Raw genomic sequence first — 27,417 nt, 5'->3', positions numbered from 1 at the left:
ATCCTGGGACAGTGGGTAGGCCAGTATCTAGGAGCAACTTCTTGCTGACTGAGAGGCAGGGCTGAAAAGGGACCCAGGGAATCCCAGTTCCTAGTTTCCCTGAGTCGCAGAGCAGTCACAGGCTGTCTGGACATCCTCAGCTCCTTCTCCCAGCAGCTCCCAGTCAGCTCCCAGCGCCAGAGGCAGTACACAGACACGGCCTCCTGCTAGTGGGGGATGCTGCAGCTCAACCACCTGCCCTTCTACACAGGAACATGACCTGGCTTCCAACTTCGTGGGCCGGGAGAGGTTTGTGGAGGCCCTGAAGCAGGCCCTGAGGACATGGTGCCCCAGGGGAAGGAGGGACTCTGGGAGGCCCAGGTGGGGAGAAGCCTGAGGAGGAGTGGGATCCAGTGCCTTTCCAAAGGTGGGCTGTGGCTGGACACATTCTGCCTCTGAGCACCCTGGAGAGGAGGAGGGGGCTGGAGAAAAGGTCAAAGTCCAAGGATTTCGGGAAAACAAAGCGAGACCTTGTCCCTCCAGCTAACTACAACTGAGCTCCACCCTGATCACCAGGAAGAGAGAGAACTTTTTTCCGAAAGAACTTCATTAGCATTTAAATGTGTGCCAATCTCTCCATCTTAAAACAAAACAAAACAAAACCCTCCCCTCCACTCCAGCTGGAGCTCTCTGGAAAGGAGATTCCCCAGCCCACTCCAATCTGGCTTCTGCCCTCTCAGTCCACTGAAGCGGCTCTCTCCCAGGTCACAGCCCAGGGCCTTGTCAATCCCCTCCTTGTAGACTGCTCAAACGCCCTGAGTCCCTGGTCCTCTCGGCTTCCATGACCTCACTCAGCCTCCAGGAGTCCTCAGGCCTGCTGGGCTGTGTGTTCCCCAGTGTGCTGGAGACGCTTCCCTCTTTAGTCATGAGAGTAAGCACAGCTCTTCTGGGCTCTGAGACCTCCGCTCTGTGAAGGCTCCCCCCGGACAAACCCCATTAGTGACTCCAGTCTCCACCAGTGCCACTACTCAACCTCCCAGAGTGTTAGCCAGTGGGAGCCACTTGACCTCTTGACTTGGGTGAATCACAGGCACTTCCAAACTCAAAACTGAACTCACCCTCTCTGCCCCCAAACCCGCTCCTCCAGTCTCCCCACTTCATGGGGGAAGACACCCAGTGGCAGACCATCCTTCACTTTTTCTCCCTCATCCTTCACACTTCATCAGTTGCCAAAGCCTGACCCTTGAACCTCCCACATCTATGGTGGCCCCACTCCCCTCCATTCCCACCACCACCACCTCTCTTGGACTCCTGCAGTAGCTTCCTGGTTAGTCTTCCAGCAACTTCTCCGGCTGGGCACCGATCCTTCCTCCACAGCACAGCCAGTGTGACCTTAAAACAATGTAAATAGCAGTTTGTCAGCTGTTCCGCCCAACCCTTCAAAGGCTTCCCAGAGCCCTTCCGATAAAGGGCTGATCCTGGCCCCCGGCTACCTCTCTGGGCTCCAGCCTTCCTGGTCTTTCAATTCCCCAAAAATGCCCAAAGATGCCAGTATCTGTAAGGATTAGCTCTTTGCTGGAAGGCACCCTCCTGACACTCTATCTAGAGAACCCCTATTGTTCTCATATCCTTGGAGAGTCCTTGAACCCCTAGACTGGGTCACAGGTCCTCAGTGCTTCCCCATTTGTTAACATTTATCACACTCATAATTCTTTGTTTGACAGTTGGCTCCTCTGCTAGTCCATGAGCAACATCAAGCAGCACAGGCTCCCGAAGTGCCTATCCTGTTCTGAGCCATGTTCCAGGACATGGCGGATGTTTCACAAGGATTGTTTGTTGAAGAAATGAAGGTCAGTCCTGGTGGTGGAGGGGTGGTGACTGGAGAGCTGCAGGAGTCACTGGCTCATGAGCACTGGTGCTCCAGCACCAAATGCCGTTGGAGCCAGCAGCTGTGTGAGGAAGCCACATAAGGGTCAGTTGGTCCCAGGCTGAGATCACAGTGGCCGAGTGACCCCTTTCTTTGGGCCCCTATATGGTGAGCCCCTATGGGCCCTGGTACTGGAACAGGCTGCTGTCTTTAAAGAATGGGAGATCTCATTCCTCCCAGTCAAGGTAGGCTGGGGTTCCACCCATCTCTTAACCAGTGCTGCACCAGAACCTGTGCAGCAGACGGGCCTCAGGACTCGGTGTGGGCTTGGTCCTCCTGGGGGTAGGGAGCGAAGCTCTTTACCCTGCAGTGAGTAAAGGGTGCTCAGAGGACCCAGCCTGAAAGAGCTCCAGGGCTCATTCTGGGCCTGGAGGAAGCCACCGTCTGGGGGACTGAGGAAAGCAGATGCACTTAGAGGCCCAACAACTTGGAGAATACAAATAGGGAAACTGAGGCTAGGTCATAAAGGGCTCTGCCTGGATTTTCAGGCTCCATTCTAACGTCATCTTCCTATCTCTCCCCCCAGACCTTTGTAGATTAAAAGAAAAAAATGTTGCTGCTTTTTCTGCTGGAAAAAAAAAAAAAAACCTAGATAAAATGTTAGCTCTGGGGGCAGGCTCTGTGGCCGAGTGGTTAAGTTAGCGCGCTCCCCTTCGGCGGCCCAGGGATTCACTGGTTCAAATCCTGGGTGTGGACATGGCACTGCTCATAAGGCCACGCTGAGGCAGCATCCCACATGCCACAACTAGAAGGACCCACAACTAAAAATATACAACTATGTACCGGGGGACTTTGGGGAGAAAAAGGAAAAATAAAATCTTTAAAAAATGTTAACTCTAGAGCAACGGTTTTCAAAGTTTAAAACACATCGGAATCCAGAGGAGAGTGGACTGCTAGGCCCCAGCCCCAGGGTTTCAGATTCTGCAGGTTTTCAGTGGAGTCTAGAAGAATCTGCATTTCTGACAAGTTCGGAGGCGGTGCTGCTACTGCTGCTGACCTGGGGACTGCACTTCACTTTGCAGAAACATCTCTGTCCAGATAACTGGGACAAGGTGGCCTATCTCTCTTTTGCGTAGGGTTCCAAGACACGGTGCCCCGGTATCAACCTGCTCCGGCTCTGAAGATGTGCCAGAGCTTCCTGAAGAACACCTTCTTCTTCTGACCTTACTCAGCTGCGGGCAGGGTTCCCCAAATCCTGGAGTCTCCCATCCCCCACCCCAACCTGCTTCTCTTGGAGTGCACCCCCTTCCATGCACCCCCGCTCTCCTTCTCCAGAAGCTTTATTCTATGGTTGCCAATATAATGGAATCCGGAAGGAGGAAAATGGGAAGGGGAAAAAAGTCTATGTGAGGAGGATGGACAGTAGCATGTTCTTGGAACTCTCCAGAAGCTGCTGGGTTCCAGTGAGGTTCTGCCCCTAACTTGCTTTGTGACCCTGATGGAGTCACTAATCTCTTCTGAGTCTTTCTTTTCCTATCTGCAAAATGATAGGACAATCTTATCTGGCTTCTAGCTTGCCTCCCAGAGCTGATGGGAGGGATCAAATTCTGGACAGTTATTTGGAAAGAAGAAACCTTAACACAAGCTGCACTTTGAGAGTCTTTCTCACATGGAGGCAACTTCGAAAACTACTTCCCCACATCTCCACCTGTCTCCTTTGTTTCCCTGAGGAAGATTCACCCTGAGCTAACGTCCATTACCAATCTTCCTCTTTCCTGTATGTGAGCTGCCACCACAGCATGGCCACTGACAGACAAGTGGTGTAGCTCCATGTGTGGAAACCAAACCTAGGCCGCCAAAATGGAGTGCACCAAACTTGACTAGGCCACCGGGGCTGGCTCACCCTCCCCCTTTTTTTAAACACATGTTTCTATTTGCCTGTTGCCTGCATCCAGGTAGCAGGACTGGACATTCTATATGATCAACAGTCTATTAAAAGTAAATGATTCCTGGGGCCAGCCCAGTGGCACAGAGGTTAATTGTGCACATTCCACTTCGGGGGCCCAGGGTTCACCAGTTCAGATCCCAGGTGTGGACATGGCACCACTTGGCAAGCCATGCTGTGGTAGGCATCCCACATACAAAGTAGAGGAAAATGGGCATGGATGTTAGCTCAGGGCCAGTCTTCCTCAGCAAAAAGAGGAGGATTGGTGGCGGATGTTAGCTCAGGGCTAATCTTCCTTGGAAAATAAATAAATAAATAAATAAATAAATGATTCCCTGGAGTTGACTCTTCAAGAGTCATTCACTCATTCATTTATTCAGTATTTACTGAATACCTACTATGAGCCAATTACCATGCTGGGGCAGATGACTAAGAATGAAATATTCTGAAATAAAAGTAAACTTGTTGCTATGGACTAAATGTTTGTTTGCCCCCCAAATTCATGTGTTAAATCCTAACCCCCAATGTGATGGTATTAGGAGGTGGGACCTTGGGGAGGTGATTAGGTCATGAGAGTGGAGCCCTCATGAATGAGATTAGTGCCCGTATGAAAGAGACCCCAGAGAGCTCCCTTTCCCCTTGCGCCCTGTGAAGCTACAGAGAGAAGATGGGCATGCATGAACCAGGAAGCCGACTCTCATCAGACATTGAATCTGCTGGCGCCTTGTTCTTGCACTTTCCAGCCTCCAAAACTGTGAGAAATAAATTTCTGTTGTTTGTAAGCCACTCAGTCTGTGGTATTTTGTTATAGCAGCTCAAACGACACTTGTTGAAACAGCTTCTTTTTCGTTTGAACCTGGAGTTCGTCCTTTCTTTCACCATTCTACAACACGAGTACCACAGGGCTGCAGAAATATGTATGGGCATATCCCCATCCTCGGGTCAGTGATGATGCCATTTAGGCTCAGATTTTGGAGCTGGAATAGGCCTCAATAGAAAGATTACACAACATTTTATTGCAAAGGATTGTTGATTATTATTTTCCTGTGAGGTCTGAATTTTGGAAGATTTTTGCCTACCAAATATAATGAACTTATTAAATGAGAGTTTTCGTAGCTTTTGGGAGTGGAGTGCATCAGGAAGGATAAACGTTTGATTTTGTTATGCTTTTTGAAATACTGAGAACTGTCCCCAGCCCCCCGATAGAATTTGAGTTCAGGGATTCCTGGTCATGAAAAGTCCTTTTCAGGTGAATGGGGTTAGGTGTTCAGCCCACCCTTTTGGGTACAGGGAGGGAGTATTATTTTAAGCTATACGTCCTGGGAAAGTTCTGGCAAAAGTATTTCTCCTGGATCATCTTCAGCGTTGAGATTTTTGACCCATTCATTCTGTAGGAAACACACAGGCTTCAATTGTTCGCTAATTATTATCTGGTCTGTCTTTTGTTCCTCCAAAGAGTGACTGTAAACATCTTCAAGGCAAAGACCCCTTTTTCTCAGACTCCCAAGACCCTGTGCTGTATTTGGAAGAGATTGTGTGTCTGATTGATTTTTTTTTTTAGGAAGATTAGCCCTAAGCTAACTGCTGCCAATCCTCCTCTTTTTGCGGAGGAAGCCTGGCCCTGTGCTAACATCCGTGCCCATCTTCCTCTACTTTATATGTGGGATGCCTACCACAGCATGGCTTGCCAAGCGGTGCCATGTCCACACCTGGGATCCGAACCGGCAAATCCCGGGCTGCTGAAGCGGAATGTGCGCAATTAACCATTGCGCCACTGGACCGGGCCCTGAGACAATTCTAAACTAAATACAAGAATCAGAGGAGATGCTGTGTGACTTTTCCTTTTCCCTCTTAGTTTCTTCCTTGTTCTCTCATGAAAAGAAGCAGAGGGATAAACAACCTTAAAAAAAAAAGTCAGAAGCTTCCTACACAGTCTTGGGACAAAATTTCCTGTTAAGGAGAGAATGTAAGAATCCAAATGTAAACTCAACTGGAAAACACCAAATGCACAGCAGTATTTTCGGAACCTGTATCACTAACTTATAATACCCTGTCAGACAGTACCACTGGGAGGTCTCCTAGGCACAAGGGCTTCCAAACCACAGCTTACAGTATGGTGGCCGAGAATGTGAGCCCTGAAGTCAGACAGCGTGGGTTCCAACGCTTGCTCCGCCGTTGACTCGGTAAGTGAACTCTGGGCAAGTGACTCAACCTCTCGAAGCCTCAGTTTTATGATCTGTAAAATGGGGTGAATAATTCAGCCCCTACCTCACAGAGTCTTGAGGTGTGGATGAGATAAAGGGTGTAAAGCTGTATTTTTAGAATACATTGGTTGATTAAAAAACCTGTGTGCACATAAGAATTCCAGGACCCCACAGTAAGTCCTTGGCTTCCTAGGAGTCCACAGCCCGTAATTTGGGGGCCACATAATGTTTGTCCAGTATCCTCAGCATAGTGAAGAGAGACAAAGAGGTCCAGGGAGGGGAAGTGACTTTCCCAAGGGTACACGGAAAGTTAGGGGCACAGACCAGTTTAGGACTTGAGTTTCTGAAGTTCTCAGTGGGCTTTTGCAGTGTGCCTCCCTGGACATCCTCCTCTCAGGTTAGAGCTACCAAAGTGGTCCCAAGGCCTGGGTGCCCAGGCAGTCAGGATGTTTGCAGCTCGGCAGTGATGATGGGCTGGAAGGAGATTGGAATTTAGGTAGGCTATCAATGAGTCACTTTGCACAGGACAGAGAATCCTAAGGTAGTCAAAACCACTGCAAATTGAAGTTACTCAGTCATTTGATAAATGGGACTGAAAAACAGGAACATGGAAGAATAAGGCCTTGTATTTCTGCTCATCCTTCTTCCAGGCACCTCCGAACACTTTAAAACATAGTTTGCACAGATCTCAACCTCTCAGTCTTTTGTCTTCTAGGTATTTTTGCCTCCACCCAACCCAATTCAATAAGGCTTTGTTTCCTAACGCTTATATTTCCCTCTCCAGGCTATTTTGGGAATCAATAAAAGAGTTGGTAAAGTTCTTCAACAGCCTGGGATGCAGAATTAATTGGGGGGTGAAGGACTGGAGGAAGAAGGCTGAGAAATGAGGCCAGGTGAGTAATTAACAGCTGGCTGAAATACCTTGTTTCTAAATATGTTTGAACCTAGGACACATAATTGCTGAGTTATAAGGTGACTCAGTGAATCCTTTGTGAAGGTCTCTCGTAAAATAGTTTGGGCATGATTTCCAACTGTGCCTTTCAGGAAAATGAAAAAGGTGTGCCGGGTGATCTCCACTACCCCTTCTTGTTTGTACACATTCTGTGAGTCTCCGCTTTCTAGTAAGGATGGAAGCCACCTAGAATTCTTGACAACTCACAGTTGATGGACTTTGATCTCCAGGCTATTGTGGGAATCCTGCAGGTACTTGGCTATGTCTCCAGTGGCAAGTCAAATCCTAGGAATGGTGTCGGTGCAGCTCCGAGGGAGGGGCTGGTAGTGGGCTCAAGGGTCTCCAGGAGCATCCTCAGTATAAAGTAGCAAACCATTTTCTTGGCAAAGATAGACCAAAGTGGGAAGAGGTAACTCAGCTTTATTTCAACTTACCTTATTTGGGGAGATCTATGTTTGAGACTGGAACTACACAGAATTAGAGAATTGACCTTAGATAGTTGATCTCTATGGGTATCACTTTCTGTTTCTTTTTAAAAAAATATTTAAAAACATATAAATCAAACATGAATATATCCTCTTTGTAAAAAGTTCAAATAGTACAGTAACATATAGAATAAAAAGCAAAAGTTCTGGGCTGGCCTGGTGGTGTCATGGTTAACTTTGCGTGCTCCACTTTGGTGGCCTGGGGTCCACAGGTTTGGATCCTCGGCACGGACCTAGCACTGCTTGTCCAGCCACGCTGTGGCGACATCCCACATAAAAGAGAGGAAGGTTGGCACAGATGTTAGCTCAGCAACAGTCTTCCTCACACATACACACACAAAACGCAAAAGTTCCCTTTACGCTTTCTCATTCCACTCCCTTCCCAGGGAGCTGTATCAGTTGGCAGGAGCTGTATCTTTCCAAACCTTTTTACACATTTAGTTATATGTAAACATAGACACAGTTATTTTCTCCTGCATAAATGGTAACATACTGATTATGTTCTGTATATTTTCTTCTTCTATTCTGCACGTTTTTTTTTTTTAAGATTTTGTTTTTCCTTTTTCTCCTCAAAGTCCCCTGGTACATAGTTGTATATTTTTAGTTGTGGGTCCCTCCAGTTGTGGCATGTGGGATGCCGCCTCAGCATGGCTTGATGAGGAGTGCCATGTCCACACTCAGGATCCAAACTGGTGAAACCCTGGGCCACCGAAGCAGAGTGCGTGAACTTAACTACTCCGCCAGGGGGCCGGCCCCTGCACCTTTTTTATTTAACAATAAATCTTGGAATCATTCCATATCAGTACACATAGATTTACCTCATTTTTGTTTTAAGACTGGCACCTGAGCTAACATCTGTTGCCAATCTTCTTTTTTTTCCCTCTCCCAAAAGCTCTCCAGTACATAGTTGTATATTTTTAGTTGTGGGTCCCTCCAGTTGTGTCATGTGAGACGCCGCCTCAGCATGGCCTGATGAGTGGTGCTAGGTCCATGCCCAGGATCCGAACTAGTGAAACCCTGGGTGAGTGTGAGAACTTAACCACTCAGCCATGGGGCTGGCCCCTCTCATTCTTTTTACAAACTCCATAGTATTCCATTGTATGACAGTACCATACATTTATTTAACCTGTTCCCTATTGCTTCCAATCTTTTGGAGCCTCATAACAACGTGTCAGTGAATATCTTTATACATTCATCTCTGTACATATTTGCAATATTCACCTGTGGAATAAATTCCTAGACATGGAATTATTGGATGAGTGGGTCTGTGCATTTTCAGTTTTGATAAACTCAGCCAAAATGCTGCTATCCATAGAGGTTTTACAAATTTTATAAAGCAAGAATTTCTTTTTCTTCCTTTTGCTAAGGAAGATTTGCTCTGAGCTAACATCTGTGACAATCTTCCTCTAGTTTGTATGTGGGTCGCAGCCACAGCATGACTGCCAACAGGTGGGGTAGATTGGCGCCCAGGAACTGAACCCGGGCCACTGAAGTGGAGTGTACCAAACTTAATCACTAGGCCACAGGGATGGCCCCTACAGCAACAATTTTATACAGCAACTTTCTACAGCAACATCACCAAGAAGGGCCTTATTCCTCATCCTTGGTCTGTTCAAGGGGCTTTTTACCACTAACATTATAGTGTTGTAACTACATTTCTCTGTTTCCTGATTTTTCTACATTTATTTGTTCACATGTCTACCATCTGCCAGGCACTGTGCTAGGTGGTGGGAATACACTGTGAACAAGACTGAAGCAATCCTTGCTCTTGCTGCTGTGGGGTCCCTGGGTCTTGTACAGCTGCTTGAAAACACAAGACACTCAGTAAATATTTGCTGAAAGAATTGGCCTCTAACCAAGGAAAGGCAGGTGTCAAAAAGTATTTTTGGGACATGATGCTAAGTGAAATAAGCCAGTCACTAAAAGACAAATACTGCACGATTCCATCGATACGAGGTCCCTAAAGCAGTCAAAGTCTTAGAAAGTAGAACGGCGGTCGTCAGGTTCTGGAGGGAGGAAATGAGGGGTTGTTTAATGGGTATAGAGTTCAAGTCTTGCAAGATGAAAAAGTTCTAGAGATCAGCTGCACAACAATATACGTATAGTTAATAGTACTGTATGGCACACTTAGAAATGGTTAAGATGGTAAATTTTATGTTTTGTGTTTTTTCTACAATAAAAAAAAGCATTTTGGGCACGAAAGGTAGTGTGAGAGAGATAGCTAGGAGACAAGCTACCGAGCCTAGCCTCAGGACTGGGATGATGAGAAGGACAAGTTTTTTCAAAAGCCAAAAGAGCCAACCAGTCAACACTTCCTTCCCAGTCCTCCTACCCTCCTCTGGGAACATAACATCTTACGATCTACTACAGATTATAAATCATAGCAAAAGATATGTTTCTATGCTTTTTCTCCTGAGAGCAAAGGGCATAGATATCCCTTCTGATACCGCTTACAGGATGAAAGCCAAAAAGGGAGCCTTAGCTGCCTATCTCTTTGTAAGGCATCCCTTCTTCACTAGGCAGAACTAGAAGACAGTTCTCTAGACGAAAGCGAGACAACTTAGGATCAAGTGGGAGCCTGGGAGACTACATTCCCCAGCATGCACTGCTCCTCCTCCGGCGCGGTCAGTGAGGAAAGAAAGCGTACTACTTCTGCGACAGGAACGGGGCTGTGGGGCGAGAACTACATATCCCAGGGTGCAAAGCGCCACCACTCTAGTTACAGCCTGGCTTGCTTTCTGGTAGCAGCCGTTCCCCGCCAAAGGGATCCGAGGGGAGGGGAATGTTTAAGATTAGGAAGTCCTGCAGTCTACCGGACTTGACACTTCGAAAGAGGAAGAAGAGTAGGGGAAGGCTGTTTCACTTCAACTCAAAGTAGTTCCCGCGCAGGGTGGCGAGAGTTTATGGGCCCCCTCCCTTATTGTTTCTGAGGGGAATGCCAGGGCCCCATTGGCCGAAGACCTCGACGGCAGGTGGGAAGTCCGCGAAGCCCCAAATCGAAGTTATCTGCGTCTCCCCATTGGCCCTCGTCTCGAGCGCAGGCGCGAGGGCTCCGACTCCAGTCCCTAGGGACTGGTGAGCGGCAATTGGCCAAAGCCCGCGAAGTAGAGTCCGGATTGGTAGTTGCTAGCAGGAGCCTGGTTTCTTCCTTGACTTCTGCAAGTGATCGTGTGTGATTGGTTCAAATCCGCGGGCCCCTGCCGGTGATTGGGCGGGAGCCACGGGCGGGTCGCGGTCATTGGCTGGTGCGGGGCCGTCCCTCCTCGGGCGGGCAGCGAATGATGAAATGGGAACGGGGAGGGGAAAGGCCGCGACGTGAGCGCGCGACCTCCGGCGCCATTTTGTAGAGAAACAAGCGGAGTTAACCGAAGAGGGGGTCGAGGAGAGCCGGAGTCGGGGACCCAGGAGTTTCCTGTGTTCAGCGCCGCCGGAGCCGCCTGAGGTGAGGGGGCTGCGGCCGGCCGGCGGGGTTCGCCGCGGAGCGCGGGTGACGGCGGGGAGGGCGCGGGGCGGTCCGGGGCCGCGGGGAGCGTTTCCCGGAGCCCCGCGGAGCGAGGGGCAATCGGGACAGGGAAGTGGCGCGGCGGGAGAGGGCGGGTTCGCTCTCTCTCCTGGGCTCCGGGCGCTTCGGTCTCTGAGGAGAAGAGGCCGCGGCGAAGGCTCCATGAAGCGGCAGCGGAGCGCGGGCTGAGCCCGGGGGGTCCCGGCCGGGGCTCGGGCGCTCCGCGGGCGGCGGGGGGCGGCGGGGCGGGCGGCCGGGCCTCGCCGGGCGCGGGCTGCACCCTCCTCGGACCCCCCGAGCGCCTCAACGGCCCCTTTCCTTCGGGCGCCCCGGCGGGGGCCGCGGGCGGTGGCTCCAGAGGCCCAGCGCCGGGGGTCGGGGGTTGCGGGCTCCGGGCTCTCGTCCGGGGGCTGGGGCGGCGGGGCCCTCCGCCGCCCCCGGCACGTTGTCAGCCGGGGTGTTTCAGGTGTCGGCCGGCGGGCGGGCGGGGCGGGGCGGGGCGGGCGGGCGCCGGCGCTTCCGGATTGCCGCTCGCCACAGGTTTTGTTCCCTCGCGCGCCCGGCGCTCGCGCTTGCTCCGGAGCGGCCCCCGCGACCCGGCCGGCGTCCGGTCCCCGGGCGGCTCTGCTCGGGAAGGGCCCCCGGGAGGCGCGCGCGGTCCGCGGCCGCCGAAGTGGGCTCCGGCGAGGAGGAGCGCCCCGGGGCGGCGCGGGAGGCTCGTTCGGGGCCGCCCCCCTGTAGTGTCCCCCCGCCAGGGGTAGGCTCTGTGGGCTCGGAAAGGAAGGCGCTTGACGTCGGGGGCTTTGGAAATGTCGCGTTTCCAGTGAACTTCGAGAAGTAAACTTTTCCCCCGGAGTCGCTCAATCAAACATCACGTTTCTTAGGACTCATAAAAAGTCTGTTTTCTTTCTCAAAGCTGAGTAACCGTCCTTAATCTCCCTCGTTGTTTCTCTGTAATTCGATGGCCTCACGGGATTTAAGTCCGTCGTTGAGTGGATATAATTATTTTTTGCGAAGAAACTGCTGAGCCTTTCTCTCGTGACATCCCGCTTGCTGGGGAATAGGGGGATCCATCCTGGAGAATGGGGTACGTGCTGGGGAACGGGGGTACGTGCTGGGGAAGAGGGGTACGCGGATGGCGAAGTGGGAGGACAGGTAGAAAGTCAGGGCGCGCAGGTCAGGCAGGCTGAGGGCGAGCTCGCCTGTCGGGGAGGTTTGGGTCTGCTGCGTTAGTGACCTGAGGCCGGGCGGGTGCGCCTGCCCTTCCGGAGACGGGGAGGGGAGTGTTTTAGCTCTAATCAAATGTATGGCAACAGTTTAAGCCGTGTTTTATTTAGGACATTAAATTGTTACCTTGTCTAAGGAGAAAATGAGCCGACGATACGTCAAGTTTTAGGTATCTAGCTGCTGTTTGGCTGGAATGGTAGCATGTTGATAAAACTTGGGAAGTTGGTCCGTTTTCAACAAGTGTGGGTCCCAAGTCCTTCGTGGAACTTAAGTCTAGAATCAAGCCCGAAGACCTGACTGAGTAACTGTAAGTGTTTCCCTTTCTTGTCTAGGACTGTAGTCTCAGTAGCTTGAGGCTGGGCCGTGTGGTGTGGTGGTGGAACAGAACTGAAGCGCTCAAGTCTCCCTCACTCCCTGGATCCCTGGCTGAGTGTCTTTCCTCCTAGTCTCGCAATTTCTACAGGGGGGTTAATTCCCCGTGTCTTTAACGTGGATTTTGTCAGGCTAAGTACTGTGGCATCTTCCTAATTTTGGATTAAGTCATTAAAAAGAAGCAGACTGTGAGGACAGAGGAGGAAATGGTTACTTTCTGTTCAAAACATGCTTAAAAACTAACCTCAGACTCTCCTTGCATGTTGCTTTTTCGTATGTGTTTGGTTAGATTTTGATCTAGTTATGAAAAGCTCTCTTTTAACCAGCTTAAATTTATGAACTTGAATCTTTATTTCCTTCTGTGAGGTAACAGATCTTTGGCATTCAGTGTCCTGGAAGGGAATTTGTCCATGATAATTCTAATTGAATGCTCAGATATTTTAAGACAGGTATTTTTTACAAGATATTTGTACTTCTTGAATTAACAGAAATAGCTTCCCATTTTGAAATGCTTTATTTTATGAACTTCGTATATTCTTTTATAAAAGTATGAAACTAACTGTCAAGTCATTTAAAAATATTAGTTGCAGCACTTCTTAAACCACCCTCTGACCAAGCTGAACTTCCTGCTGGGATGTTTCAAAATGGCATCACACTAAGTCTTATTTTAAGACCTTATAGATAGAAAAATCCTACACTTCCTTTTCTGTTTGCCCTCCCCCCCTTTTTTTTTTTGGTGAGGAAGATTTGCCCTGAGCGAACATCCGTGCCAGTCTTCCTCCACTTTGTATGTGGGATGCCTCCACAGCATGGCTAACGAGTGGAGTAGTTCTGGGCCGGGATCTGAACCTGCTAACCTGGGCAGCCCAAGTGGGGTGTGCCGAACTTTAACCACTCGCCCGGGCCGCCCCTCTGTTTGCTTTTTAAGAAGAATGTTTCAAAGGTAAAATGGACTCAAAACCTTTTGAGCCTTATATACACACAATAGTTTATTTTAATGTAATTTTCCCTCATACCTTCTTAAGAATGTAGCAAAGCAACGAAGCAAATTGTTCACTGAAAAGCATTGTTTGAGAAGTTAGTAATTAGAGGTGAAGACTTAATCTGAAACCCTGTTTTGAGACTTGAAGGAAATACACCTTTTGGGAGTGTGGAGTGTAGATTTAAGAAATGTATTTCTGTCTTTAATGCTGGAAAGTTCAGTGTAAACCTCCAGGATAAAATGTCTTGGTTCATTTTGTTACACTGTTAGAAGGAAATTCCTAAAATGTTGAATGAGATATTAAACTGTCTCCAGGAGAAGTGTTTTTTTATGATGTTGGACTAATTATGAAATTTAAAGTGGAAAACATATTTTGAAAGACACCATCTTACTGTTTTTAAGCTTACAGATTAAGAGCTCATCATTTTTCCTTTCAGATAATTAGTTTGAAAGTTTGTCACCTTGGATTTATAGCTAGTAGCTTTGAAATGCAATGTTACTTTTTAAATTTTATGTAGACCCATCATAACAATAGTTACTCCCTTGATTCAGGCCTTTTGTCTTTTTTGCAGTAGTTAACTAATCTCTGGTATCTTTTACCCATCATTTGCTTATTGAGTTGCTTTATTACATAAGTAATACGTGAATACATTCTAATTGTAAGTGATTCCAGGAATACAGTTAATTCTTTCTGTTACTCCCAAATTACCTCTTAAATCATTGGTTTGAAAATAGCCATCCTCTGCTTAGAAGTCCTTCAAATACCTTGGCCTGGAGCTGTGTAAGTGTTGATCCCTCCCTACCTGTAGCAGCATATTACTCTCTTATGCTACAGGCAAGAGACTGTTACACAGTGGTTCCCAGATACGTCTTTGCCTCTTTTATCTGGAATGTCATCGTTTGTCTACCAAAACTTTACCGATCGTTCAGGTTCAAACTCGAATGTACTGTCTATAAATCTTTTCCCTGATTTCCCTAAGCAAAATTGATTTACTTTCCTCTTGGCCAGTTTAACTTAGCCTGTACCCTATGTTGCCTTGTAAGTTCTCTTTCTCGTTTTATGGTGGGTAAGAAGGCTCTCCTTTGCCCCAAACACATACACACTTGCCCTGAATTGTAATTGAGTAGTGCTTCATTTGTTACACTTGGGTAGATTTATAGACCATGGCATTCTTGGAAAACAAGACACCCTGGTTTTTGTTCTTTGAGGGCACAGATTGTTTTTTTGGAGCTATTTACTGTAATTCTGTTGACATCATTTAGATGGTTCAATTTTGAAAGCTGTTCATACAGAATTATGTTATCATCCTTTAGGAAATTGAGGCCTGGGAAAGTGAGGTGACTTCCTTAATTTAAGATCACACCAGGTTTTCCTACTCTAATCTAATGTTCATTCTGTCTTTCCATACTGCTTGAGTTCAGTACCAGGAAAAGAAAGATCTGTGAATTTGATCATTCATCAAAAAAGTGAGAATAATCTGTGTGGTCAGTTGGTCTATGCTTTTGAAAGAGAAAGTTTGTGATTATGCAGTTAAATTCTCTGGAGGTTGATTTTGTAGTTCAGGATTTCACTTTCGTTGAGTGGATTGGATTTTAGAAGATCATGACTATCTCTATTACTAATTCTACAGAATTAAACTGTTTCATGTTGGCAATTCCTTGAATCACATAGGGAGATTTTTTTGTTTACTCCCAAGGTGTCCTCCTCCCCCTGGTTTTACTGAGGTATAATTGACATACTACAGCACTGTATAAGTTTTAAGATGCACAGCATAATGACTTGACATACATATATTGTGAAATACTTGCAGTGTTTTGTTTGGTTAAGTTTTTCTTAGTTGTGACCAAAGCAAATACAGTTTTTTTCTCAGCAATTTGTTTGGAGGACAAGACACAAGATTTGAGTTTTTCATCTCTAAAGTGTGAAAATATAAAACTCTAGTCTAGCAAAAAGATGGTCTTTTCTGTTACAGTTATTGTGAGTGGTCATTACCTAACCTCAATATAATAAACTTGCACTTCTGTTGAGACCTCAAAGGATGGAGGGACTTAACGTTTTAAAATGTTTCTCAGCACTGTAAATTGAATTCTGACAGGTAATTTGAGGAAGTTTTTTCTTGGTGTAGTGTTATTTTTAAAATAAAGTAGCTCCAAGGATACTCCATGTTACTAATTCTTACTAGTCTCAGGTATATTATATACTACATGGCTTGATAATTTTGCACATGCTACTGGGAAGAAGCTTCTGAATATCCAGTTAATTCCAGATCAAAAACTTGATTCTTTTCTGATTTTGAAGTGAACATGCTTTTCTGGCTCTCGTCACTTTCTCAGTTTTTAAAAATAAGGTATATATTTGCTAACACTAATAACTAATAGCACTTTTGAACTGTGCTGATGTATGGATTGGGTTGTTTTGTTTTTTTGTTTTTTTTCCTGAGGAAGATTAGCCCTGAGCTAACATATGCTGCCAATCTTCCTCTATTTTTTTGTATGTGGGACACCTCCACAGCATGGCTGGTGAGTGGAGTAGGTCTGTGCCTGGGATCCGAACCCATGAACCCCCAGCCATTGAAGTGGAGCGTGCAGAACTTTAGCCATGCAGCCATGGGGCTGGGCCCTGGATTGGATTAATTCTTCTTTTTCTTTTAAGAGTGGCTCTGAGCTAACATCTATTGCCAATCTTGTTTTTCTTTTTTTTCCTTCTTTCCAAAGCTCCCCAGTACATAGTTGTATATTCTAGTTTTAGGTCCTTTTAGTTCTGCTATGTGGGATTCTGCCTCAGCTTGGCTTGGTGAGCAGTGCTAGGTCCACACCCAGGTCCTGAACTGGCGAAACCCCAGACCACTGGAGTGGAATGCGTGAGCTTAACCACTCAGCCATGGGGCTGGCCATATGCATTAATTCCTGTAAAATTCTTTAGATATCCACACAAAGCTATTAAATGTTCTTTAGAAGTTTGTATTAAGGTTCTATAGCATTGGGGCCAGCCCGGTGGCACAGCGGTTAAGTTCGCATGTTCTGCTTCCGTGGCCCGGGGTTCGCTGGTTCAGATCCCAGGTGCGGACATGGCACCGCTTGACAAGCCATGCTGTGGTAAGTCCCACATATAAAGTAGAGGAGGATGGTCACGGATGTTAGCTCAGGGCCAGTCTTCCTCAGCAAAAAGAGGAGGATTGGCAGCAGTTAGCTAAGGGCTAATCTTCCTCAAAACAAAAAAAAAAAGGTTCTATGGCATTGACTAAAATTCCTTTTTTAAAGTGAACATAGTGATGTAGTTATGAAGCAAATCAACTCTTTTTTTTTTTTTGAGGATCTTATTTTTCCTTATTCTTCTCCCAAAGTTCCCCGGTACATAGTTGTGTTTTTTTTTTTTTTTTTTTTTTAAGGAAGATTAGCCCTGAGCTAACATCTGCTGCCCATCCTCCTCTTTTTTTTTTTTTTTGCTGAGGAAGACTGGCCCTGAGCTAACATCCATGCCCATCTTCTTTTACTTTATACGTGGGATGCCTACCACAGCATGGCTTTTGCCAAGCGGTGCCATGTCCGCACCTGAGATCCAAACCGGTAAACCCCCCAGCTGCCAAAAGCAGAACGTGTGCACTTAACTGCTGCACCACCAGGCCGTCCCCAGTTGTGTATTTTTGTTTTTAGTTGTGGGTCCTTCTAGTTGTGGCATGTGGGATGCCGCCTCCACATGGCTTGTTGAGCAGTGCCACGTCTGCGCCCAGGATTCAAACCAGTGAAACCCTGGGCCACCAAAGCAGAGTGTGGGAACTTAACTACTTGGCCATGGGGCTGGCCCCACAAGTCAACTCCTGATCCATTTGTTTTTATTCTTGGCAAAGTTTTTGTTTCAAACCGATTTACTACCTGTCTACCGTCATGCCCTTGAATATTTCCTTATCCTTTGCCAGCTGGGTTCTAAAAAAAAAAAAAATTTTACAGTAGGCCTTTCTTTCTTTCTTTTTTTTAGCAAGATTTGTCCTGAGCTAACTACTGCCAATCCTCCTCTTTTTCCTGAGAAAGACTGGGCCTGAGCTAACATCCATGCCCATCTTCCTCTATACGTGGGATGCCTACCACAGCATGGCTTGATGAGTGGTGCCATGTCCACACCCAGGATCCAAACCAGTGAAACCCTGGGCTGCCAGAGCAGAGTGCTTGAACTTAACCACTCGGCCATGGGGCCAGCCCCTCCCCTTCCCTTTTCAAACAGACAAATAGACCAGAGATTACAGAAGTTGAGGTGGTCTGTCCAAAGAAAGGTAAAATGTAAAAATTACTCAAAAGTGTTTCATTTTGAATTTTTAGTTATCTCCAGTCAGTAAGCTCTCAAGGACTCTGGTGACCACAAAACACTGGAATGATAACTTGCACCCCCCACCCCTAGCCCGTTTGGTTCATCTTTACCTTGCTGTTTTTCTGTAGTACTTAGCATCTCCTAGCATGCTTTGTAATTTGTTTTCTTTTTAAAAGATTTTATTTTTTCCTTTTTCTCCCCAAAGCCCCCCCGGTACATAGTTGTGTATTCTTCGTTGTGGGTCCTTCTAGTTGTGATGTGGTACGCTGCCTCAGCGTAGTTTGATGAGCAGTGCTATGTCCGTGCCCAGGATTAGAACCAACGAAACACTGGGCCGCCTGCAGTGGAGCGTGCGAACTTAACCGCTCGGCCACGGGGCCAGCCCCCTGTAATTTTTTATGATTACTATTTCTCTCCCCCAATGGGAATGCAGGAATGCATGTATGTCTGTTCATTGATGTATCTCAAATACCTGACACATAGTAAGTACTCAACAAATATTTGACTGGGTTGGTAAACGTAATAGTAATGTGTGAAGTGTTTCTCTGATAAGTTGTAGTAGCCAGTCCACATAAGCCATATACCATTTCTTACCATCTGGGGGAATTTAAGTTGTGGTTGGCTTTGTGTTAACTTTATGGAAAGTCGAACTTGAGTTGTTCACATCTAGGGCTCACCCTACAGAAAGTGGATGCAAAAGCCATTTTCTCAACAAGGGCGCTATTGGTGTTTCGACAGGATAGTTCTTTGTGGGTGGTGCCGGCCTCTTTCCTTGCAAGATGTTTATTGCATCTCTGATTCTCATTGAATTCCAATGGCTCTCATTCCTACAGATGCTTTTGGAGATTATATTGCCCTCCATTTTATTCCAGTAAATAACATTTTGAGGTTCAGATTTCTTTTTTTTTTTTTAAAGATTTTATTTTTTTTCTTTTTCTCCCCAAAGCCCCCCGGTGCATAGTTGTATATTCTTCATTGTGAGTCCTTCTAGTTGTGGCATGTGGGACGCTGCCTCAGCGTGGTTTGATGAGCAGTGCCATGTCCACGCCCAGGATTCAAACCAACGAAACACTGGGCCGCCTGCAGCGGAGCGCGTGAACTTGACCACTCAGCCACGGGGCCAGCCCCGCAACTGTATTTTTTAAAATCTCTCCCCCATGGTTTCTCTAGACTGTAGATGTGTTTGTTCACAATTGCTGCATAACAGATTACCCCCAAATTTAGCTGTTTAAAACCTCCTTACTCTTTATTATCTCACAGGCACAGCTTGGCTGGTAGCTTCTGACTATGTCTCTTTCCAAGTTGCAAGAAGGTATCCACAGGCTGTAGTCATCTCCAGGCTGAAGGGTGGGGAGATCTTACAAGCTCACTCATGTGGTAGCTGGCAGGCTTCAAATCCTTGCTGGTGGGAGACATTAGTTCCTTGCCACATGCCCTCTCCATACTCACAACATGGCAGCTTGCTTCTCTCAGAGCACAGGCTCAGAGAGAGGCAAAAAGACAGAATTCAGACTTTTTCTAACTTAATCTTGGAGATGACTTTCTATTTTCTTTCAAAGCCACACTTAAGGTCCAGCCCCACACGTAAGGGGGAAGAAGGGATTACATAAAGGTGTAAGTAGTAGGCGGGGATCATTGGAGTTATTTTATTTATTTATTTTGGGGGGGGTTTGGGGGTTTTTTTGTTTTTTGTTTTTTGTTTTTTTTGAGGAAGATTAGCCCTCAGCTAACTACTGCCAGTCCTTCTCTTCTTGCTGAGGAAACCTGGCCCTGAGCTAACATCCGTGACCATACTCTTCTACTTTATATGTGGGACTTACCACAGCATGGCTTGTCAAGCGGTGCCATTTCCGCACCCGGGATCCAAACCAGCGAACCCCGGGCTGCCAAGAAGCGGAACGTGCGAACTTAACCGCTGCGCCACTGGGCCAGCCCCTGGAGTTACTTTAGAGGCTTCCTACCACAATGGACATTTCCCAAAGATTCATCCTTGGAGCTCTCTTGTCGATGCTATCTGTTTCTAGGTTTTACTTATTACTGCTGAGTGGAGAACTCTCCTTGGTTCTTGATATTATGTACTCTAAGTTTCTTCCACCTCTCTGGCCATTCTTCATTTCCCGTTTTGAGTTCCTCTTTTTCTACCCACACATAAATGCTCACCTTCCTTAGGATTCTGTCTAGGCCCTCTCTTCTCATTCTGCAGTTCTCCCATGCCATCTCATCTATATGTTGATGACTCTCAGATCTATTATTTTTAGCCCACACTTGCTGTCCTCCATACTGTAAATCCCACTGCCCAGTGAATTTCATCTGTGTGCCTCACCCCAGACATGTCCCAAACTGAATTCCTCATTTCCTTTCTTCCCCTTTAACCTGTGTATTCCTCAGTTGTTTTGCATCAGGTGTAACTGCAACCCAAGTGCTTAGTATGGAAATGTGAGTATTTGACTCTTCCTTTTCCTTCACTTCTTTATTTACACAGTTTCAGAGTACTTGAAGCTCCCTCTTGAAGGCATTCACTTCTCTTTTCATCTGATGTTCTTAATTTCCCTGTGACCCACTCTTTTCTTTCTCAGTTTTTCACATTGTCGAGAGTAGCTTCTAAAAATTTTTCACCTGATCATGTTAGGCAAAGCAGGCTAGTGTTGTAACGAACAACCCTAAAGATATCAGTGGTTTAACAGAGTAGACATTTATACTGAGATAACTCTCATTGAGAGTATTCATTAGGTTGCCTCCCGTGCAGTAATTCAGGAACCCAGGCTCCTTCCATCTTGTGGCAGCGCCCTCCTCTAGGTCTTGAAAGTCCTCTTTATTCAGCTGGCAGATAGTGAAAGAACCAGAGGATCATGAGTAGGTTTTATGGAGCAGGTCTGGAAGGGGCTGGTATCATTTTTGGCCTACATTTCATTGGCAAGAACTGAGTCTTTTGGCCCCACCTATGCGAATGAGGCTGAGAAACGCAGTCTAGCTGTTCAGCTAGGAGGAGGAAATAGATTTGGTGAGCATTTAGCCACTCTCTGCCACTTCCTTAATCCCTAAAACATAGCCAAAACAATACAGATGACTTCCAGAATTGTCTTTATGATAAAACCCAAAATTCTGAAATGGATTCTAGACATCCTAGAGAAGAAATCCACAAATTGGATCCCAGTTACCTCCAGAAGACATTTCATCTCGGCCACTAGCAGGGTTAGTGTTTTGGAGGTCCCCAAGACTACCACCTCCAGGTTCAGTAATTCACTAGGAGGGCTTACAGGACCCAGCATATAGTTGTACTGAGGGTATGATTTATTACAGCAAAAGGCATACAAAGCAAAATCGGCAAAGGAGAAAGGCATGTGGGGTGAAGTCCGGAGGAAACTAGGCTCATGCTCCCAAACATGTGCCTCTCCCAGTGGATTCATACACTTAATTCCCCCTGCAAGGAATTGTGACAACAAATGTGTATGAAGTATTGCCTGACAGGGACGCTTATTAGAGACTCAGTGCCTTGGGTTTGTTATTTTGTGCTGGTTATGTAGGCACCCTCTGCCTACCACAAACCAAAATTCCAGGTTCCCAGAGGGAATGCAGATACTCAGCATAAACCATGTTTTCTGGTACAGTTTACGCACAGTGAGCCACTCTTATTAGTTCTCCCAAAATTCAAGTTCTGACACCAGCCAAGGGACAACATGGTAAGCCTTTCTAAGGATAGCAGTCTCAGGCATTCTGTGTTGACTCTTACGCACAGGGAGTGAGGTGAATAGCCTCCATAGATTGGAATTTTGTATAGAGAATCTTGGAATATGCAAAACTTTATTAACCTAATATTTTGTTTTTAGAAGTTACTTTTGTTTCAGTAGGAAAAAAAGTTCAATTCCCTTCTTAGCTCCTTTCACCTAACTTTTCAGATACAGTTATTGTTTGTATCCTTCTAGATACTCTGCATATGAGGACACATATACACAAAATGCTGTTCTGTAACTTGCTTTTTCCCCTAATAGTTTCCAGTCTTTCTAATTCCTTTTTTTAGTGATTATATAATAATCCATTTTACGATTTACTCAACCACAGTGCCCTTTTGGTGGATGTTTAGGTTGTTTTTCAGTTGATACTTTTTTAAAGAGGTGGTCATTTCCTGGATGAGAAAGGAATGAATTAAAGATGACACCTGAGTATCCACTGCAGATATAGGGGGTTTAGGGACCTAGAACTCTTACTATTCATCATTTTCTGGTAAAGAATTGTTATTAAAACTGTTATTTAGACTCTTGATTTTGAAACTGTAATTTATTTTTTGGGTGGTTTTTTTGTTGAGGAAGACTAACCTTGAGCTAACATCTGTTGCCAGTCTTCCTCTTTTTTTGCTTGAGGAAGAATAGCCCTGAACTAACATCTGTGCCAGCTTTCCTCCACTTTATATGTGGATTGCCACCACAGTGTGGCTGACGAGTGGTGTAGGTCCTTGCCTGGGATCCGAACCCGTGAACCTGGGCTGCTGAAGCAGAGTGTGCTGAACTTAACCACTATGCCATGAGACCAGCCCCATAGGTTTGTTTTTTTTAGATCATCTTGCCTCTACTGCCCAATTACTATCATGTCTTCAAAATTCTGCTACTTGGTAACTGCAAGTTAAACTATTCCTCCTCATCTTTAAAGTTGGGATAATATGTTCCTCAAAGAGTTATCAGGTTTAAATAAATTAATATATGTAAATGCTTAGAACAATTCTATTTAAGTATTTGGTGTGCTTCTACTTACATAAGTTATCCTGTTATGTACGCAGTAATTATAACTAAGATTTTAATAAGTGAACCATCATTTTGGGTGAATAGTTTGGAACTATGCATTATAAATCTAGAATCCCTGCCTCCTGGAGGAATATTAAATATCAAGATGAGTATTTTAAGTTGGTGCTGGCTTAGTCATAAAATCCCATAGAAAATAGTGAGCTTTCTCTTTTAAGGAAACCAAGGGGAAAAGTGGAGCATCTGAGAAAATTGATATTCGTTGTTTCTGAATGCCAGAGTAAGATACTTTCTCTGATTTATATGGACTGTTAGAAGTTTACAGTTTTGTTCAATATGGTAGCCACTACCCACATGTGGCTATTTCAATTTGTGTTTAGATTAGTTAAAATTAAGTAAAATTAAAGTAATTTGGTCCCTCAGTCACCCTAGCTACATTTCAAGTAGCCACATGTAGTTAGTAGCTGCCACAGTGGACAATGCAGATGTAGAATATATCCATGAGAAAACGAATCAGAAAAGAGAAGGCTTGGGGCCGGCCCTGTGGCCGAGTGGTTAAGTTCACAAGTGCTCCGCTTTGGCTCCCCAGGCTTTCGCCAGTTCAGATCCTGGGCATGGACCTAGCACTGCTCATCAGGCCACACTGAGGTGGCATCCCACATGCCACAACTAGAAGGACCCACAACTAAAAATACACAACTATGTACTGGGGGCTTTGGGAAGAAGGGAAAAAGAAATTAAAAAAAAAAAGAGAGAAGGCTCAACTTGACCTCTTGACCTCTTCTAAGTTGGAATATTACTTTTAAAACTTGGGAAGAGGGGCTGGCCCTGTTGCCTTGTGGTTAAGTTTGGCATGCTCTGCCTCAGTGGCCTGGGTTCAGTTCCCCAGGCATGGATCTATAATACTCATCAGTGGCAATGCTGTGGCAGTGACCCTCAAACAAAATAGAGGAAGATTGGCACAGATGTTAGCTCAGGGCTAGTCTTCCTCAGCACAAAAACCAAACAAACAAACTTGGGAAGAGAAGAATTCAAGGTCAAATGTTGATATTAGTAGGCTTAAGTATTCTATATATTTTTAATATTGGAAATTGGGAATTCAATAAGTTGATAACCTTGGGCCTGGCCTATTTGGCTTCTTAAAGTACCTATTGATATTTAAACCTAGAGTAAGTTAGATAGGTGATACTGTGAAGGTTGCTGGCACTGGTCCTGTGGGAAACCAAATTGCCTTTATAGAGCTGTTCAGCTCTGAGTTGGTCCAGCTGGAAGGAGTTAAGGGGAGAAAAAGGAATAGATGTGAGGGGCTTTCCTTGTTTTCTTAGTAGGAAGAGTTTGCATCATGGTTTGGTAAACTTCTCTTAAACATTTCCCAGGGTATTAATAAGGTCATTGGTTCTTAAACTTTAAAATGCTAACAATCACCTGCAGAATATGTTTAACATACAATGTCCTGTGCTCTTTCCCCAAGAATTTTGACGCTTGTGGTGTAGGGTGGTGATTAGGAATCAGCATTTTAAATAAAATAAATTTGAATAAAATTCTCCTCTTCTCCAAGTTCTTATACACAGTTGCTCTAGTTGCATAACATCTTAGTATATTCTGTATTTATTCTAATAAACCCCTTGAGATCAGTGTTTACTTTAGTGCTTTTGATAACACCGAAGAATGTATGTTGTATATCGTATAGTTAGGCTCAAATGTTTGAATTAATAGGAGGGCCACCTTTGCAGATGATGATATTTATTTGGTACACTGGAGTAAACTGGAAGTGCATCATTTGGGGATTTTCTATAATCCTGATAAAATAAGGAATGATAATAGTAAATTTTTCTAATTAAAAATATTTTCCAAGTTTAATGAACTTGAGCTTGTTTCTGTAATCAGGTTTATGTCAGTTTTATGCTTGAAAAGCCTACATACATTCTTTTGTTATTATTTGAGCTTGCTTTATTTTTTATTTTTTTATTAAGATTATGGTAGTTAACAACCTTGTGAAATTACAGTTGTACATTATTATTAATGTTGGCCTACATACATTTTAATAGTTTCCAAATTGTTGACAGTCATCATCAAAGAGAAATCTCATTTGCATAAATGATACATTTAAAACATTGTTTAGAGCCATTCAAAAATTTAAAATTGAAATGTTTTTTTATTTTATTTTTTCATTTTGAAGAGTTTATTTTTTTCCTTTTTCTCCCCAAAGCCCCCCAGTACATAGTTGTATATTCTTCGATGTGGGTCCTTCTAGTTGTGGCGTGTGGGACGCTGCCTCAGCGTGGTTTGATGAGTAGTGCCATGTCCACGCCCAGTATTCGAACCAATGAAACACTGGGCCGCCTGCAACAGAGCTCGAGAACTTAACCACTTGGCCACTAGGCCAGCCCCCAAATTGAAATGTTTAAAGAGCTCTTATTGACAAAATGTAATACTGACTTTTGAAAATACTTCAGTGTATTTTGAGCCCAAGAATAATTATGTAAAAGTAATGAAGCTTTTGTGAATTTGTATGCATTGCAGCATTGTAATGCATTGCACCTATTTTGGATGTCACTAAAACAGGAGACGAGATATTTAAGGGTTTTAGTTGCTCCTGTTGAACCCACGTTCACCTTACCATATCATCACTCTGGACCAGTTAGTCACCTCGTGGTCTGCCTGGCTCTGCCCCTTGATAGGAAACTTCTCCAGTAGGTTGGCAGCTGCTTACTTTTCAGCCAGCTGTTAAAGCAGATGTTAAGGTGAAAGAGCATCTCACCCACTCTGCTTGTAGTAGATTCCTCCTGTTCACCTGATATTATCAGAGAGTAGACTGGTTTGAGCTGCTCTCTGGAGCAACCTGAAAGACTGCCTTTAGGGTTTAGACATCCTTATCTCTGCTATCCCTTCTGTCCATTAAAGAGATACCCTTTTGGGAAAGCTCTGATCTAGCCGAGGCCTAATTTTACATATGCGGGGTAGGCAGGGGAAAGCAGAGGTTCAGTCACTTGTTCAAGGTCATTTAGCTTTGTCTTATGTGTAGTTGTTGGTCCTACAGCTTTACATTTTGGGTTATTTAAAAAATTGCTAGTACTTAAACTTTGATTTTGTAAAAATTAGTATATACTCAAAAATTAAAATACAGTTGAGTACAAAGTTAATTTTTGGAAATCCTATCACACGCTTGTAATCCCTGGTTTAAATTTTAAAAGTAATACATGCCCCTCATCACCAGTTTTATTAAAGAAAATGTTGCATGTACAGAAAAATGAGAATAGTACAGTGAACAACCACGTAACTTTTTCCTAGACTCAACAATTAACATTTTTGCTGTAATTTTACTAAAGTATTTGATCCCAAATGCTTCAGCATGCATCTCCTGCAAGTTAAGACTTGCTTGCATAGCTACACTACACCTAAGAATATTACTTTTATAATATCCAATCAATTTTAAACTTACCTACTTCCCTCAAGCATATCTTTTATAACTTTTTTGCATCGAGGTATGATTAAGGTTCACATTACACTTTTTCATTTTAGTTTTGTAATCTAGAATAGACCTCATTTTTTCTCTCTTCCTGCTGACCTTTTGATGAACCCAGGTCAGTGGTCTGGTAGAATGGTCAAGCACTTGGATTTGTCTGATAGATTCTCATGGGTAGTTAAACTTGTCCCTTTAAACCTTTTATTTCCTGTGAATTGATAGGTATAGAGGTATGGTTGGGCTTATGTCAGTCATTTTTGGCAAGAATATGCCAAACTGATACTTCACATTGCAACACATAAGTAGGCACATATGTTGGGTAATTTCATCATTAGTAATAAATTTGATCATTTGGTTAAGGTAGTGACTGCCACATCTCTTGTAAAGGGATATTTTTTTCCCTTTGTGGTTAGTAGGTAATCTATAGAGTAATACTCGGCAAACAAAGCAGCCCTCACTGGAGGTTTCTTAGGCATTGGTGATTCTTGCCTGAGTCAGTTTTTATACAGGTTAGGGGTGTTACAAAATGGTAATTTTATTTTTCTTTCATACTTTCTAAATTTATTAGCCAGCACCTTCTGTAAAAGGTCCATCTTGTCCTTCCTCAGTAAGTGTAGTCGTGGATTCCGGGATTCTTCCTCCTGTATTACAGTCATAGTCAATTTTTTATGCTATGATTTATTAGAAAGGACTTTTTCCCATAGTATTTAACTGAAATTTCAGATTAAATAGTATATATCATATGTCAGTGTTTAACTCTGTTTGGAATTTCTTTTTCATCTGCACATATATGAAGAACTTAGAATGTGTAGAAAGAAATTTGTGACTGCAATAGTAAACTTGATCACCATCATGCGTTAAAAAATGTTTCTGATAGGGGCTGGCCCCATGGCCAAGTGGTTAAGTTCGCACACTTCACTTGGCGGCCCAAGGTTTCACTGGTTCAGATTCTGGGTGCAGACATGGCACTTCTCGTCAGGCCATGCTGAGGCGGCGTCCCACATGCTACAACTAGAAGGACCCACAACTAAAATATACAACTATGTACTGGGGGGATTTGGGGAGAAAAAGCAGAAAAAAAAGATTGTGATAAATTAAGAATTTAGAGTACGTATACTGATTGACAATAGTAAAATAACCAGAATGTTTCTACATTTTGCTCCCACAAGCATTTCCAAATTATGTTGCATTTGGGCAAATTATTAGAATCATTGGTCATAAGTCCCTTTTTGATGCTCAGATTGACCCCAAATTAGTGAAAATCCCTTTAATTGGCTTTTGTGTCTTTCTGACATATCCCCCTGAGATTTTTGAGTGTTTCCTTTTTCTTTTTGGTTTTATTAATTTTTTCTTCTTTTTTTTTGGTGAGGAAGATTCACCCTGAGCTAAGATTTGTTGCC

General features: G+C 44.7%; 1 protein-coding gene across 8 annotated transcripts in view; it reads left to right on the top strand.

Annotated features, from left to right (window-relative positions):
- Positions 1-10,738: 10,738 nt before the first annotated feature.
- The window catches only part of CNOT1 (CCR4-NOT transcription complex subunit 1), a 113,740-nt gene continuing 97,061 nt past the window's right edge, over positions 10,739-27,417 (top strand). For 7 of the 8 annotated variants that reach the window (XM_014827263.3, XM_014827260.3, XM_014827264.3 and 4 more), the window contains exon 1: positions 10,739-10,874. The gene's annotated coding sequence lies outside the window, so the exon portion shown is untranslated. The remainder of the gene's footprint in view (positions 10,875-27,417) is intronic. The other variant, XM_070500655.1, reaches the window with a different exon arrangement.

This window comes from Equus asinus, chromosome 28 (genome assembly GCF_041296235.1).
Source record: "Equus asinus isolate D_3611 breed Donkey chromosome 28, EquAss-T2T_v2, whole genome shotgun sequence".
NCBI classification, from domain to species: Eukaryota; Metazoa; Chordata; class Mammalia; order Perissodactyla; family Equidae; genus Equus; species Equus asinus.
This window is presented reverse-complemented; position numbering and strand designations above follow the sequence as displayed.